Source organism: Schistocerca gregaria, chromosome 3 (genome assembly GCF_023897955.1).
Source record: "Schistocerca gregaria isolate iqSchGreg1 chromosome 3, iqSchGreg1.2, whole genome shotgun sequence".
In the NCBI taxonomy this organism is placed as follows: domain Eukaryota; kingdom Metazoa; phylum Arthropoda; class Insecta; order Orthoptera; family Acrididae; genus Schistocerca; species Schistocerca gregaria.
The window spans coordinates 19,063,156-19,079,305 of NC_064922.1; the positions used below are offsets into that span (position 1 = coordinate 19,063,156).

Consider the following 16,150-nt stretch of genomic DNA (forward strand, 5'->3'; position numbering starts at 1 on the left):
TGATATAGGTGCGAACACAGGAAGCTTGCAGCCCCTCGCTGCCTGCAGACACAGAGCAGCCACACTAGAAGAGCGACCTAAGCCGTAGGCGAAATGTGCTCATTCGCTTTGGCGCGACGTCGAACTATAAATAAGGCTGTCACTAGCGTGAGCGTCGTGTAAAGTCGGAAAAGTCATCTGCATGGGTGATTGCCAAGTTTGGGGGCGTTTCGTAGTACGATCAGTGCAAAGGGGACGCGGAAACTTGTTGTGTCCCAGTGTTTTGCAGTTGGACGACAAGAGTTTGACACAGTAGCAAAGAGCGAGGCACTGAGTTGGCATGAACAATGGAGAGCACAATGGGGCTCGAGATGTGCTTGTTACCTCAGGTGCTGTGTGATTGTGGACAAGGAGTGAAATGGACCAATTTGTGACCGCCCTTTCAATTTAAGACGTTCAAAACAGACGGAATTTGCATTCGTAATACCAGAGCATCGAAACTACTTGGAACTCTTGTGTATATGAACGTGTCCGCGCCTTTGTATTCTGGTACCTTCGCCGCTACAAACCAACCAACCATCGTGTCCGTGCACATCAGAGTCGCAAAGAATGGAGAATAGCCAGGCTTGGTCGTGTGTGTAGCTGTAGCTCAGTTGGCAGATCGTTCGCTTAGCGTGTGAACGGTCTCGGGTTCAAGCCCCGGCTCCTCCGTGTTTTGTGGCAGTGCATGGTAAGTGTTGGTCGCGGCGAACATAAACGCACGCAAGAAGTTGCAAAACCACCGTCACAGACTGATATGATGTATACTGTCGTAAGGAGAGCAAGATGTAAGTGTGGGGACCGGCTGTTATCGTGGTGTCATCGAGTGCAGATCTGTCATAGGTATCACGGCTTAACGTCATTGAAGTCTAGAAGTGGACAACACGTTCGTCTTACTCAGTGCGGTGTCTGAACTCTATTTTCGACGTTATGCGTGCCACTTTCATTGTGGCCAACTACGATTCGATACAGAATGCACGAAACCTGAAAGACACCCTCACTGATACATAGAGAGTAGTGTTTGTCTGCGGAATAATGGGAGTGCAAGGGTCTGTGACGTTGATATGACTGTATGTAGCACTACTAGTTATCGGGGGGGTGGGCGTAGCTCAGATGGTAGAGCGCTCGCTTAGCGTGCGAGAGGTACTGGGATCGATACCCAGCGCCTCCAGAATTTTTAACACACCTACATGCGCACCTTGCCATGCAAGTGGAATAATTCCCAACCGGCAGAGGTGTGTAGGCAGATACAAGAGAACGATTAGCATCCACAATTGCGCCGATTTCACGTAAATCCCACTGCACGTTCCTATTCTTTGCGACCAGTCGGCTGCTACTGGTGTTGCTGGTTGTGACTGCTGATAACAGATGCCGTAGCAATCAATTCATGGAGTGAGTTGTATGTTTTGCGATAGTCTGTCTCTGACAAGGAAGCACAGGTGATATAGGTGCGAACACAGGAAGCTTGCAGCCCCTCGCTGCCTGCAGACACAGAGCAGCCACACTAGAAGAGCGGCCTAAGCCGTAGGCGAAATGTGCCCATTCGCTTTGGCGCGACGTCGAACTATAAATAAGGCTGTCACTAGCGTGAGCGTTGCGTGAGCGTCGTGTAAAGTCGGAAAAGTCATCTGCTTGGTTGATTGCCAAGTTTGGGGAGCGTTTCGTAGTACGATCAGTGCAAAGGGGACGCGGAAACTTATTGTGTCCCAGTGTTTTGCAGTTGGACGACAAGAGTTTTACGCAGTAGCAAAGAGCGAGGCACTGAGCTGGCATGAACAATGGAGAGCACAATGGGGCTCGAGATGTGCTTGTTACCTCAGGTGCTGTGTGATTGTGGACAAGGAGTGAAATGGACCAATTTGTGACCGCCCTTTTAATTTAAGACGTTCAAAACAGACGGAATTTGCATTCGTAATACCAGAGCATCGAAACTACTTGGAACTCTTGTGTATATGAACGTGTCCGCGCCTTTGTATTCTGGTACCTTCGCCGCTACAAACCAACCAACCATCGTGTCCGTGCACATCAGAGTCGCAAAGAATGGAGAATAGCCAGGCTTGGTCGTGTGTGTAGCTGTAGCTCAGTTGGCAGATCGTTCGCTTAGCGTGTGAACGGTCTCGGGTTCAAGCCCCGGCTCCTCCGTGTTTTGTGGCAGTGCATGGTAAGTGTTGGTCGCGGCGAACATAAACGCACGCAAGAAGTTTCAAAACCAGGGTCACAGACTGATATGATGTATACTGTCATAAGGAGAGCAAGATGTAAGTGTGTGGACCGGCTGTTATCGTGGTGTCATCGAGTGCAGATCTGTCTTAGGTATCACGGCTTAACGTCATTGAAGTCTAGAGGTGGACAACACGTTCGTCTTACTCAGAGCGGTGTCTGAACTCTATTTTTGACGTTATGCGTGCCACTTTCATTGTGGCCCACTACGATTCGATACAGAATGCACGAAACCTGAAAGACACCCTCACTGATACATAGAGAGTAGTGTTTGTCTGCGGAATAATGGGAGTGCAAGGGTCTGTGACGTTGATATGACTGTATGTAGCACTACTAGTTATCCGGGGGGTTGGCGTAGCTCAGATGGTAGAGCGCTCGCTTAGCGTGCGAGAGGTACTGGGATCGATACCCAGCGCCTCCAGAATTTTTAACACACCTACATGCGCACCTTGCGATACAAGTGGAATAATTCCCAACCGGCAGAGGTGTGTAGGCAGATACAAGCGAACGATTAGCATCCACAATTGCGCCGATTTCACGTAAATCCCACTGCACGTTCCCATTCTTTGCGTGCAGTCGGCTGCTACTGGTGTTGCTGGTTGTGACTGCTGATAACAGATGCCGTAGCAATCAATTCATGGAGTGAGTTGTATGTTTTGCGATAGTCTGTCTCTGACAAGGAAGCACAGGTGATATAGGTGCGAACACAGGAAGCTTGCAGCCCCTCGCTGCCTGCAGACACAGAGCAGCCACACTAGAAGAGCGACCTAAGCCGTAGGCGAAATGTGCTCATTCGCTTTGGCGCGACGTCGAACTATAAATAAGGCTGTCACTAGCGTGAGCGTCGTGTAAAGTCGGAAAAGTCATCTGCATGGGTGATTGCCAAGTTTGGGGGCGTTTCGTAGTACGATCAGTGCAAAGGGGACGCGGAAACTTGTTGTGTCCCAGTGTTTTGCAGTTGGACGACAAGAGTTTGACACAGTAGCAAAGAGCGAGCCACTGAGTTGGCATGAACAATGGAGAGCACAATGGGGCTCGAGATGTGCTTGTTACCTCAGGTGCTGTGTGATTGTCGACAAGGAGTGAAATGGACCAATTTGTGACCGCCCTTTCAATTTAAGACGTTCAAAACAGACGGAATTTGCATTCGTAATACCAGAGCATCGAAACTACTTGGAACTCTTGTGTATATGAACGTGTCCGCGCCTTTGTATTCTGGTACCTTCGCCGCTACAAACCAACCAACCATCGTGTCCGTGCACATCAGAGTCGCAAAGAATGGAGAATAGCCAGGCTTGGTCGTGTGTGTAACTGTAGCTCAGTTGGCAGATCGTTCTCTTAGCGTGTGAACGGTCTCGGGTTCAAGCCCCGGCTCCTCCATGTTTTGTAGTCAGTGCATGGTAAGTGTTGGTCGCGGCGAACATAAACGCACGCAAGAAGTTGCAAAACCACCGTCACAGACTGATATGATGTATACTGTCGTAAGGAGAGCAAGATGTAAGTGTGGGGACCGGCTGTTATCGTGGTGTCAGCGAGTCCAGATCTGTCTTAGGTATCACGGCTTAACGTCATTGAAGTCTAGAGGTGGACAACACGTTCGTCTTACTCAGAGCGGTGTCTGAACTCTATTTTTGACGTTATGCGTGCCACTTTCATTGTGGCCAACTACGATTCGATACAGAATGCACGAAACCTGAAAGACACCCTCACTGATACATAGAGAGTAGTGTTTGTCTGCGGAATATTGGGAGTGCAAGGGTCTGTGACGTTGATATGACTGTATGTAGCACTACTAGTTATCCGGGGGGTTGGCGTAGCTCAGATGGTAGAGCGCTCGCTTAGCGTGCGAGAGGTACTGGGATCGATACCCAGCGCCTCCAGAATTTTTAACACACCTACATGCGCACCTTGCGATACAAGTGGAATAATTCCCAACCGGCAGAGGTGTGTAGGCAGATACAAGCGAACGATTAGCATCCACAATTGCGCCGATTTCACGTAAATCCCACTGCACGTTCCTATTCTTTGCGTGCAGTCGGCTGCTACTGGTGTTGCTGGTTGTGACTGCTGATAACAGATGCCGTAGCAATCAATTCATGGAGTGAGTTGTATGTTTTGCGATAGTCTGTCTCTGACAAGGAAGCAGAGGTGATATAGATGCGAACACAGGAAGCTTGCAGCCCCTCGCTGCCTGCAGACACAGAGCAGCCACACTAGAAGAGCGGCCTAAGCCGTAGGCGAAATGTGGTCATTCGCTTTGGCGCGACGTCGAACTATAAATAAGGCTGTCACTAGCGTGAGCGTCGTGTAAAGTCGGAAAAGTCATCTGCATGGGTGATTGCCAAGTTTGGGGAGCGTTTCCTACTACGATCAGTGCAAAGGGGACGCGGAAACTTGTTGTGTCCCAGTGTTTTGCAGTTGGACGACAAGAGTAATACACAGTAGCAAAGAGCGAGGCACTGAGTTGGCATGAACAATGGAGAGCACAATGGGGCTCGAGATGTGCTTGTTACCTCAGGTGCTGTGTGATTGTCGACAAGGAGTGAAATGGACCAATTTGTGACCGCCCTTTCAATTTAAGACGTTCAAAACAGACGGAATTTGCATTCGTAATACCAGAGCATCGAAACTACTTGGAACTCTTGTGTATATGAACGTGTCCGCGCCTTTGTATTCTGGTACCTTCGCCGCTACAAACCAACCAACCATCGTGTCCGTGCACATCAGAGTCGCAAAGAATGGAGAATAGCCAGGCTTGGTCGTGTGTGTAACTGTAGCTCAGTTGGCAGATCGTTCTCTTAGCGTGTGAACGGTCTCGGGTTCAAGCCCCGGCTCCTCCATGTTTTGTAGTCAGTGCATGGTAAGTGTTGGTCGCGGCGAACATAAACGCACGCAAGAAGTTGCAAAACCACCGTCACAGACTGATATGATGTATACTGTCGTAAGGAGAGCAAGATGTAAGTGTGGGGACCGGCTGTTATCGTGGTGTCATCGAGTGCAGATCTGTCTTAGGTATCACGGCTTAACGTCATTGAAGTCTAGAGGTGGACAACACGTTCGTCTTACTCAGTGCGGTGTCTGAACTCTATTTATTTTCGACGTTATGCGTGCCACTTTCATTGTGGCCAACTACGATTCGATACAGAATGCACGAAACCTGAGAGACACCCTCACTGATACATAGAGAGTAGTGTTTGTCTGCGGAATAATGGGAGTGCAAGGGTCTGTGACGTTGATATGACTGTATGTAGCACTACTAGTTATCCGGGGGGTTGGCGTAGCTCAGATGGTAGAGCGCTCGCTTAGCGTGCGAGAGGTACTGGGATCGATACCCAGCGCCTCCAGAATTTTTAACACACCTACATGCGCACCTTGCGATACAAGTGGAATAATTCCCAACCGGCAGAGGTGTGTAGACAGATACAAGCGAACGATTAGCATCCACAATTGCGCCGATTTCACGTAAATCCCACTGCACGTTCCTATTCTTTGCGTGCAGTCGGCTGCTACTGGTGTTGCTGGTTGTGACTGCTGATAACAGATGCCGTAGCAATCAATTCATGGAGTGAGTTGTATGTTTTGCGATAGTCTGTCTCTGACAAGGAAGCACAGGTGATATAGGTGCGAACACAGGAAGCTTGCAGCCCCTCGCTGCCTGCAGACACAGAGCAGCCACACTAGAAGAGCGGCCTAAGCCGTAGGCGAAATGTGCTCATTCGCTTTGGCGCGACGTCGAACTATAAATAAGGCTGTCACTAGCGTGAGCGTTGCGTGAGCGTCGTGTAAAGTCGGAAAAGTCATCTGCTTGGGTGATTGCCAAGTTTGGGGAGCGTTTCGTAGTACGATCAGTGCAAAGGGGACGCGGAAACTTATTGTGTCCAAGTGTTTTGCAGTTGGACGACAAGAATTTTACGCAGTAGCAAAGAGCGAGGCACTGAGTTGGCATGAACAATGGAGAGCACAATGGGGCTCGAGATGTGCTTGTTACCTCAGGTGCTGTGTGATTGTCGACAAGGAGTGAAATGGACCAATTTGTGACCGCCCTTTCAATTTAAGACGTTCAAAACAGACGGAATTTGCATTCGTAATACCAGAGCATCGAAACTACTTGGAACTCTTGTGTATATGAACGTGTCCGCGCCTTTGTATTCTGGTAGCTTCACCGCTACAAACCAACCAACCATCGTGTCCGTGCACATCAGAGTCGCAAAGAATGGAGAATAGCCAGGCTTGGTCGTGTGTGTAGCTGTAGCTCAGTTGGCAGATCGTTCGCTTAGCGTGTGAACGGTCTCGGGTTCAATCCCCGGCTCCTCCATGTTTTGTGGCAGTGCATGGTAAGTGTTGGTAGCGGCGAACATAAACGCACGCAAGAAGTTGCAAAACCAGCGTCACAGACTGATATGATGTATACTGTCATAAGGAGAGCAAGGTGTCATTGTGGGGACCGGCTGTTATCGTGGTGTCATCGAGTGCAGATCTGTCTTAGGTATCACGGCTTAACGTCATTGAAGTCTAGAGGTGGACAACACGTTCGTCTTACACAGAGCGGTGTCTGAACTCTATTTTCGACGTTATGCGTGTCACTTTCATTTTGGCCAACTACGATTCGATACAGAATGCACGAAACCTGAAAGACACCCTCACTGATACATAGAGAGTAGTGTTTGTCTGCGGAATAATGGGAGTGCAAGGGTCTGTGACGTTGATATGACTGTATGTAGCACTACTAGTTATCGGGGGGGTTGGCGTAGCTCAGATGGTGCGAGAGGTACTGGGATCGATACCCAGCGCCTCCAGAATTTTTAACACACCTACATGCGCACCTTGCGATACAAGTGGAATAATTCCCAACCGGCAGAGGTGTGTAGGCAAATACAAGCGAACGATTAGCATCCACAATTGCGCCGATTTCACGTAAATCCCACTGCACCTTAATATTCTTTGCGTGCAGTCGGCTGCTACTGGTGTTGCTGGTTGTGACTGCTGATAACAGATGCCGTAGCAATCAATTCATGGAGTGAGTTGTATGTTTTGCGATAGTCTGTCTCTGACAAGGAAGCACAGGTGATATAGGTGCGAACACAGGAAGCTTGCAGCCCCTCGCTACCTGCAGACACAGAGCAGCCACACTAGAAGAGCGGCCTAAGCCGTAGGCGAAATGTGCTCATTCGCTTTGGCGCGACGTCGAACTATAAATAAGGCTGTCACTAGCGTGAGCGTCGTGTAAAGTCGGAAAAGTCATTTGCATGGGTGATTGCCAAGTTTGGGGAGCGTTTCGTAGTACGATCAGTGCAAAGGGGACGCGGAAACTTATTGTGTCCCAGTGTTTTGCAGTTGGACGACAAGAGTTTTACACAGTAGCAAAGAGCGAGGCACTGAGTTGGCATGAACAATGGAGAGCACAATGGGGCTCGAGATGTGATTGTCACCTCAGGTGCTGTGTGATTGTCGACAAGAAGTGAAATGGACCAATTTGTGACCGCCCTTTCAATTTAAGACGTTCAAAACAGACGGAATTTGCATTCGTAATACCAGAGCATCGAAACTACTTGGAACTCTAGTGTATATGAACGTGTCCGCGCCTTTGAATTCTGGTACCTCCGCCGCTACAAACCAACCAACCATCGTGTCCGTGCACATCAGAGTCGCAAAGAATGGAGAATAGCCAGGCTTGGTCGTGTGTGTAGCTGTAGCTCAGTTGGCAGATCGTTCGCTTAGCGTGTGAACGGTCTCGGGTTCAAGCCCCGGCTCCTCCGTGTTTTGTGGCAGTGCATGGTAAGTGTTGGTCGCGGCGAACATAAACGCACGCAAGAAGTTTCAAAACCAGGGTCACAGACTGATATGATGTATACTGTCATAAGGAGAGCAAGATGTAAGTGTGTGGACCGGCTGTTATCGTGGTGTCATCGAGTGCAGATCTGTCTTAGGTATCACGGCTTAACGTCATTGAAGTCTAGAGGTGGACAACACGTTCGTCTTACTCAGAGCGGTGTCTGAACTCTATTTTTGACGTTATGCGTGCCACTTTCATTGTGGCCCACTACGATTCGATACAGAATGCACGAAACCTGAAAGACACCCTCACTGATACATAGAGAGTAGTGTTTGTCTGCGGAATAATGGGAGTGCAAGGGTCTGTGACGTTGATATGACTGTATGTAGCACTACTAGTTATCCGGGGGGTTGGCGTAGCTCAGATGGTAGAGCGCTCGCTTAGCGTGCGAGAGGTACTGGGATCGATACCCAGCGCCTCCAGAATTTTTAACACACCTACATGCGCACCTTGCGATACAAGTGGAATAATTCCCAACCGGCAGAGGTGTGTAGGCAGATACAAGCGAACGATTAGCATCCACAATTGCGCCGATTTCACGTAAATCCCACTGCACGTTCCCATTCTTTGCGTGCAGTCGGCTGCTACTGGTGTTGCTGGTTGTGACTGCTGATAACAGATGCCGTAGCAATCAATTCATGGAGTGAGTTGTATGTTTTGCGATAGTCTGTCTCTGACAAGGAAGCACAGGTGATATAGGTGCGAACACAGGAAGCTTGCAGCCCCTCGCTGCCTGCAGACACAGAGCAGCCACACTAGAAGAGCGACCTAAGCCGTAGGCGAAATGTGCTCATTCGCTTTGGCGCGACGTCGAACTATAAATAAGGCTGTCACTAGCGTGAGCGTCGTGTAAAGTCGGAAAAGTCATCTGCATGGGTGATTGCCAAGTTTGGGGGCGTTTCGTAGTACGATCAGTGCAAAGGGGACGCGGAAACTTGTTGTGTCCCAGTGTTTTGCAGTTGGACGACAAGAGTTTGACACAGTAGCAAAGAGCGAGCCACTGAGTTGGCATGAACAATGGAGAGCACAATGGGGCTCGAGATGTGCTTGTTACCTCAGGTGCTGTGTGATTGTCGACAAGGAGTGAAATGGACCAATTTGTGACCGCCCTTTCAATTTAAGACGTTCAAAACAGACGGAATTTGCATTCGTAATACCAGAGCATCGAAACTACTTGGAACTCTTGTGTATATGAACGTGTCCGCGCCTTTGTATTCTGGTACCTTCGCCGCTACAAACCAACCAACCATCGTGTCCGTGCACATCAGAGTCGCAAAGAATGGAGAATAGCCAGGCTTGGTCGTGTGTGTAACTGTAGCTCAGTTGGCAGATCGTTCTCTTAGCGTGTGAACGGTCTCGGGTTCAAGCCCCGGCTCCTCCATGTTTTGTAGTCAGTGCATGGTAAGTGTTGGTCGCGGCGAACATAAACGCACGCAAGAAGTTGCAAAACCACCGTCACAGACTGATATGATGTATACTGTCGTAAGGAGAGCAAGATGTAAGTGTGGGGACCGGCTGTTATCGTGGTGTCAGCGAGTCCAGATCTGTCTTAGGTATCACGGCTTAACGTCATTGAAGTCTAGAGGTGGACAACACGTTCGTCTTACTCAGAGCGGTGTCTGAACTCTATTTTTGACGTTATGCGTGCCACTTTCATTGTGGCCAACTACGATTCGATACAGAATGCACGAAACCTGAAAGACACCCTCACTGATACATAGAGAGTAGTGTTTGTCTGCGGAATAATGGGAGTGCAAGGGTCTGTGACGTTGATATGACTGTATGTAGCACTACTCGTTATCCGGGGGGTTGGCGTAGCTCAGATGGTAGAGCGCTCGCTTAGCGTGCGAGAGGTACTGGGATCGATACCCAGCGCCTCCAGAATTTTTAACACACCTACATGCGCACCTTGCGATACAAGTGGAATAATTCCCAACCGGCAGAGGTGTGTAGGCAGATACAAGCGAACGATTAGCATCCACAATTGCGCCGATTTCACGTAAATCCCACTGCACGTTCCTATTCTTTGCGTGCAGTCGGCTGCTACTGGTGTTGCTGGTTGTGACTGCTGATAACAGATGCCGTAGCAATCAATTCATGGAGTGAGTTGTATGTTTTGCGATAGTCTGTCTCTGACAAGGAAGCAGAGGTGATATAGATGCGAACACAGGAAGCTTGCAGCCCCTCGCTGCCTGCAGACACAGAGCAGCCACACTAGAAGAGCGGCCTAAGCCGTAGGCGAAATGTGGTCATTCGCTTTGGCGCGACGTCGAACTATAAATAAGGCTGTCACTAGCGTGAGCGTCGTGTAAAGTCGGAAAAGTCATCTGCATGGGTGATTGCCAAGTTTGGGGAGCGTTTCCTACTACGATCAGTGCAAAGGGGACGCGGAAACTTGTTGTGTCCCAGTGTTTTGCAGTTGGACGACAAGAGTAATACACAGTAGCAAAGAGCGAGGCACTGAGTTGGCATGAACAATGGAGAGCACAATGGGGCTCGAGATGTGCTTGTTACCTCAGGTGCTGTGTGATTGTCGACAAGGAGTGAAATGGACCAATTTGTGACCGCCCTTTCAATTTAAGACGTTCAAAACAGACGGAATTTGCATTCGTAATACCAGAGCATCGAAACTACTTGGAACTCTTGTGTATATGAACGTGTCCGCGCCTTTGTATTCTGGTACCTTCGCCGCTACAAACCAACCAACCATCGTGTCCGTGCACATCAGAGTCGCAAAGAATGGAGAATAGCCAGGCTTGGTCGTGTGTGTAACTGTAGCTCAGTTGGCAGATCGTTCTCTTAGCGTGTGAACGGTCTCGGGTTCAAGCCCCGGCTCCTCCATGTTTTGTAGTCAGTGCATGGTAAGTGTTGGTCGCGGCGAACATAAACGCACGCAAGAAGTTGCAAAACCACCGTCACAGACTGATATGATGTATACTGTCGTAAGGAGAGCAAGATGTAAGTGTGGGGACCGGCTGTTATCGTGGTGTCATCGAGTGCAGATCTGTCTTAGGTATCACGGCTTAACGTCATTGAAGTCTAGAGGTGGACAACACGTTCGTCTTACTCAGTGCGGTGTCTGAACTCTATTTATTTTCGACGTTATGCGTGCCACTTTCATTGTGGCCAACTACGATTCGATACAGAATGCACGAAACCTGAGAGACACCCTCACTGATACATAGAGAGTAGTGTTTGTCTGCGGAATAATGGGAGTGCAAGGGTCTGTGACGTTGATATGACTGTATGTAGCACTACTAGTTATCCGGGGGGTTGGCGTAGCTCAGATGGTAGAGCGCTCGCTTAGCGTGCGAGAGGTACTGGGATCGATACCCAGCGCCTCCAGAATTTTTAACACACCTACATGCGCACCTTGCGATACAAGTGGAATAATTCCCAACCGGCAGAGGTGTGTAGACAGATACAAGCGAACGATTAGCATCCACAATTGCGCCGATTTCACGTAAATCCCACTGCACGTTCCTATTCTTTGCGTGCAGTCGGCTGCTACTGGTGTTGCTGGTTGTGACTGCTGATAACAGATGCCGTAGCAATCAATTCATGGAGTGAGTTGTATGTTTTGCGATAGTCTGTCTCTGACAAGGAAGCACAGGTGATATAGGTGCGAACACAGGAAGCTTGCAGCCCCTCGCTGCCTGCAGACACAGAGCAGCCACACTAGAAGAGCGGCCTAAGCCGTAGGCGAAATGTGCTCATTCGCTTTGGCGCGACGTCGAACTATAAATAAGGCTGTCACTAGCGTGAGCGTTGCGTGAGCGTCGTGTAAAGTCGGAAAAGTCATCTGCTTGGGTGATTGCCAAGTTTGGGGAGCGTTTCGTAGTACGATCAGTGCAAAGGGGACGCGGAAACTTATTGTGTCCAAGTGTTTTGCAGTTGGACGACAAGAATTTTACGCAGTAGCAAAGAGCGAGGCACTGAGTTGGCATGAACAATGGAGAGCACAATGGGGCTCGAGATGTGCTTGTTACCTCAGGTGCTGTGTGATTGTCGACAAGGAGTGAAATGGACCAATTTGTGACCGCCCTTTCAATTTAAGACGTTCAAAACAGACGGAATTTGCATTCGTAATACCAGAGCATCGAAACTACTTGGAACTCTTGTGTATATGAACGTGTCCGCGCCTTTGTATTCTGGTAGCTTCACCGCTACAAACCAACCAACCATCGTGTCCGTGCACATCAGAGTCGCAAAGAATGGAGAATAGCCAGGCTTGGTCGTGTGTGTAGCTGTAGCTCAGTTGGCAGATCGTTCGCTTAGCGTGTGAACGGTCTCGGGTTCAATCCCCGGCTCCTCCATGTTTTGTGGCAGTGCATGGTAAGTGTTGGTAGCGGCGAACATAAACGCACGCAAGAAGTTGCAAAACCAGCGTCACAGACTGATATGATGTATACTGTCATAAGGAGAGCAAGGTGTCATTGTGGGGACCGGCTGTTATCGTGGTGTCATCGAGTGCAGATCTGTCTTAGGTATCACGGCTTAACGTCATTGAAGTCTAGAGGTGGACAACACGTTCGTCTTACACAGAGCGGTGTCTGAACTCTATTTTCGACGTTATGCGTGTCACTTTCATTTTGGCCAACTACGATTCGATACAGAATGCACGAAACCTGAAAGACACCCTCACTGATACATAGAGAGTAGTGTTTGTCTGCGGAATAATGGGAGTGCAAGGGTCTGTGACGTTGATATGACTGTATGTAGCACTACTAGTTATCGGGGGGGTTGGCGTAGCTCAGATGGTGCGAGAGGTACTGGGATCGATACCCAGCGCCTCCAGAATTTTTAACACACCTACATGCGCACCTTGCGATACAAGTGGAATAATTCCCAACCGGCAGAGGTGTGTAGGCAAATACAAGCGAACGATTAGCATCCACAATTGCGCCGATTTCACGTAAATCCCACTGCACCTTAATATTCTTTGCGTGCAGTCGGCTGCTACTGGTGTTGCTGGTTGTGACTGCTGATAACAGATGCCGTAGCAATCAATTCATGGAGTGAGTTGTATGTTTTGCGATAGTCTGTCTCTGACAAGGAAGCACAGGTGATATAGGTGCGAACACAGGAAGCTTGCAGCCCCTCGCTACCTGCAGACACAGAGCAGCCACACTAGAAGAGCGGCCTAAGCCGTAGGCGAAATGTGCTCATTCGCTTTGGCGCGACGTCGAACTATAAATAAGGCTGTCACTAGCGTGAGCGTCGTGTAAAGTCGGAAAAGTCATTTGCATGGGTGATTGCCAAGTTTGGGGAGCGTTTCGTAGTACGATCAGTGCAAAGGGGACGCGGAAACTTATTGTGTCCCAGTGTTTTGCAGTTGGACGACAAGAGTTTTACACAGTAGCAAAGAGCGAGGCACTGAGTTGGCATGAACAATGGAGAGCACAATGGGGCTCGAGATGTGATTGTCACCTCAGGTGCTGTGTGATTGTCGACAAGGAGTGAAATGGACCAATTTGTGACCGCCCTTTCAATTTAAGACGTTCAAAACAGACGGAATTTGCATTCGTAATACCAGAGCATCGAAACTACTTGGAACTCTAGTGTATATGAACGTGTCCGCGCCTTTGAATTCTGGTACCTCCGCCGCTACAAACCAACCAACCATCGTGTCCGTGCACATCAGAGTCGCAAAGAATGAAGAATAGCCAGGCTTGGTCGTGTGTGTAGCTGTAGCTCAGTTGGCAGATCGTTCGCTTAGCGTGTGAACGGTCTCGGGTTCAAGCCCCGGCTCCTCCATGTTTTGTGGTCAGTGCATGGTAAGTGTTGGTCGCGGCGAACATAAACGCACGCAAGAAGTTGCAAAACCACCGTCACAGACTGATATGATGTATACTGTCATAAGGAGAGCAAGATGTAAGTGTGTGGACCGGCTGTTATCGTGGTGTCATCGAGTGCAGATCTGTCTTAGGTATCACGGCTTAACGTCATTGAAGTCTAGAGGTGGACAACACGTTCGTCTTACTCAGAGCGGTGTGTGAACTCTATTTTCGACGTTATGCGTGCCACTTTCATTGTGGCCAACTACGATTCGATACAGAATGCACGAAACCTGAAAGACACCCTCACTGATACATATAGAGTAGTGTTTGTCTGCGGAATAATGGGAGTGCAAGGGTCTGTGACGTTGATATGACTGTATGTAGCACTACTAGTTATCCGGGGGGTTGGCGTAGCTCAGATGGTAGAGCGCTCGCTTAGCGTGCGAGAGGTACTGGGATCGATACCCAGCGCCTCCAGAATTTTTAACACACCTACATGCTCAGATGGTAGAGCGCTCGCTTAGCGTGCGAGAGGTACTGGGATCGATACCCAGCGCCTCCAGAATTTTTAACACACCTACATGCGCACCTTGCGATACAAGTGGAATAATTCCCAACCGGCAGAGGTGTGTAGGCAGATACAAGCGAACGATTAGCATCCACAATTGCGCCGATTTCACGTAAATCCCACTGCACGTTCCTATTCTTTGCGTGCAGTCGGCTGCTACTGGTGTTGCTGGTTGTGACTGCTGATAACAGATGCCGTAGCAATCAATTCATGGAGTGAGTTGTATGTTTTGCGATAGTCTGTCTCTGACAAGGAAGCACAGGTGATATAGGTGCGAACACAGGAAGCTTGCAGCCCCTCGCTGCCTGCAGACACAGAGCAGCCACACTAGAAGAGCGGCCTAAGCCGTAGGCGAAATGTGCTCATTCGCTTTGGCGCGACGTCGAACTATATATAAGGCTGTCACTAGCGTAGCGTTGCGTGAGCGTCGTGTAAAGTCGGAAAAGTCATCTGCATGGGTGATTGCCAAGTTTGGGGAGCGTTTCGTAGTACGATCAGTGCAAAGGGGACGCGGAAACTTGTTGTGTCCCAGTGTTTTGCAGTTGGACGACAAGAGTTTTACACAGTAGCAAAGAGCGAGGCACTGAGTTGGCATGAACAATGGAGAGCACAATGGGGCTCGAGATGTGCTTGTTACCTCAGGTGCTGTGTGATTGTGGACAAGGAGTGAAATGGACCAATTTGTGACCGCCCTTTCAATTTAAGACGTTCAAAACAGACGGAATTTGCATTCGTAATACCAGAGCATCGAAACTACTTGTAACTCTTGTGTATATGAACGTGTCCGCGCCTTTGAATTCTGGTACCTTCGCCGCTACAAACCAACCAACCATCGTGTCCGTGCACATCAGAGTCGCAAAGAATGGAGAATAGCCAGGCTTGGTCGTGTGTGTAGCTGAAGCTCAGTTGGCAGATCGTTCGCTTAGCGTGTGAACGGTCTCGGGTTCAAGCCCCGGCTCCTCCATGTTTTGTGGTCAGTGCATGGTGAGTGTTGGTCGCGGCGAACATAAACGCACGCAAGAAGTTGCAAAACCAGCGTCACAGACTGATATGATGTATACTGTCATAAGGAGAGCAAGATGTAAGTGTGGGGACCGGCTGTTATCGTGGTGTCATCGAGTGCAGATCTGTCTTAGGTATCACGGCTTAACGTCATTGAAGTCTAGAGGTGGACAACACGTTCGTCTTACTCAGAGCGGTGTGTGAACTCTATTTTCGACGTTATGCGTGCCACTTTCATTGTGGCCAACTACGATTCGATACAGAATGCACGAAACCTGAAAGACACCCTCACTGATACATAGAGAGTAGTGTTTGTCTGCGGATAAATGGGAGTGCAAGGGTCTGTGACGTTGATATGACTGTAGGTAGCACTACTAGTTATCGGGGGGGTGGGCGTAGCTCAGATGGTAGAGCGCGCGTGCGAGAGGTACTGGGTTCGATACCCAGCGCCTCCAGAATTTGTAACACACCTACATGCGCACCTTGCGATACAAGTGGAATAATTCCCAACCGGCAGAGGTGTGTAGGCAGATACAAGCGAACGTTTAGCATCCACAATTGCGCCGATTTCACTTAAATCCCACTGCACGTTCCTATTCTTTGCGTGCAGTCGGCTGCTACTGGTGTTGCTGGTTGTGACTGCTGATAACAGATGCCGTAGCAATCAATTCATGGAGTGAGTTGTATGTTTTGCGATAGTCTGTCTCTGACAAGGAAGCACAGGTGATA

The 16,150-nt window shown here is 49.2% G+C and overlaps 8 non-coding genes across 8 annotated transcripts; all 8 read left to right on the forward strand.

The window, feature by feature from the left end:
- Nucleotides 1-1,115: 1,115 nt before the first annotated feature.
- Trnaa-agc (transfer RNA alanine (anticodon AGC)) lies at nucleotides 1,116-1,189 on the forward strand. Its single transcript has one exon. It is a non-coding gene; the product is annotated as a tRNA-Ala (tRNA).
- Nucleotides 1,190-2,583: 1,394 nt separating this feature from the next.
- On the forward strand, nucleotides 2,584-2,659 carry Trnaa-agc (transfer RNA alanine (anticodon AGC)). The gene has a single exon. It is a non-coding gene; the product is annotated as a tRNA-Ala (tRNA).
- Nucleotides 2,660-4,042: 1,383 nt separating this feature from the next.
- On the forward strand, nucleotides 4,043-4,118 carry Trnaa-agc (transfer RNA alanine (anticodon AGC)). Its single transcript has one exon. It is a non-coding gene; the product is annotated as a tRNA-Ala (tRNA).
- Nucleotides 4,119-5,506: 1,388 nt separating this feature from the next.
- On the forward strand, nucleotides 5,507-5,582 carry Trnaa-agc (transfer RNA alanine (anticodon AGC)). Its single transcript has one exon. It is a non-coding gene; the product is annotated as a tRNA-Ala (tRNA).
- Nucleotides 5,583-8,417: 2,835 nt separating this feature from the next.
- On the forward strand, nucleotides 8,418-8,493 carry Trnaa-agc (transfer RNA alanine (anticodon AGC)). Its single transcript has one exon. It is a non-coding gene; the product is annotated as a tRNA-Ala (tRNA).
- Nucleotides 8,494-9,876: 1,383 nt separating this feature from the next.
- Nucleotides 9,877-9,952, forward strand: Trnaa-agc (transfer RNA alanine (anticodon AGC)). The gene has a single exon. It is a non-coding gene; the product is annotated as a tRNA-Ala (tRNA).
- Nucleotides 9,953-11,340: 1,388 nt separating this feature from the next.
- Nucleotides 11,341-11,416, forward strand: Trnaa-agc (transfer RNA alanine (anticodon AGC)). Its single transcript has one exon. It is a non-coding gene; the product is annotated as a tRNA-Ala (tRNA).
- A 2,836-nt stretch (nucleotides 11,417-14,252) lies between these two features.
- Nucleotides 14,253-14,328, forward strand: Trnaa-agc (transfer RNA alanine (anticodon AGC)). The gene has a single exon. It is a non-coding gene; the product is annotated as a tRNA-Ala (tRNA).
- Nucleotides 14,329-16,150: the final 1,822 nt, after the last annotated feature.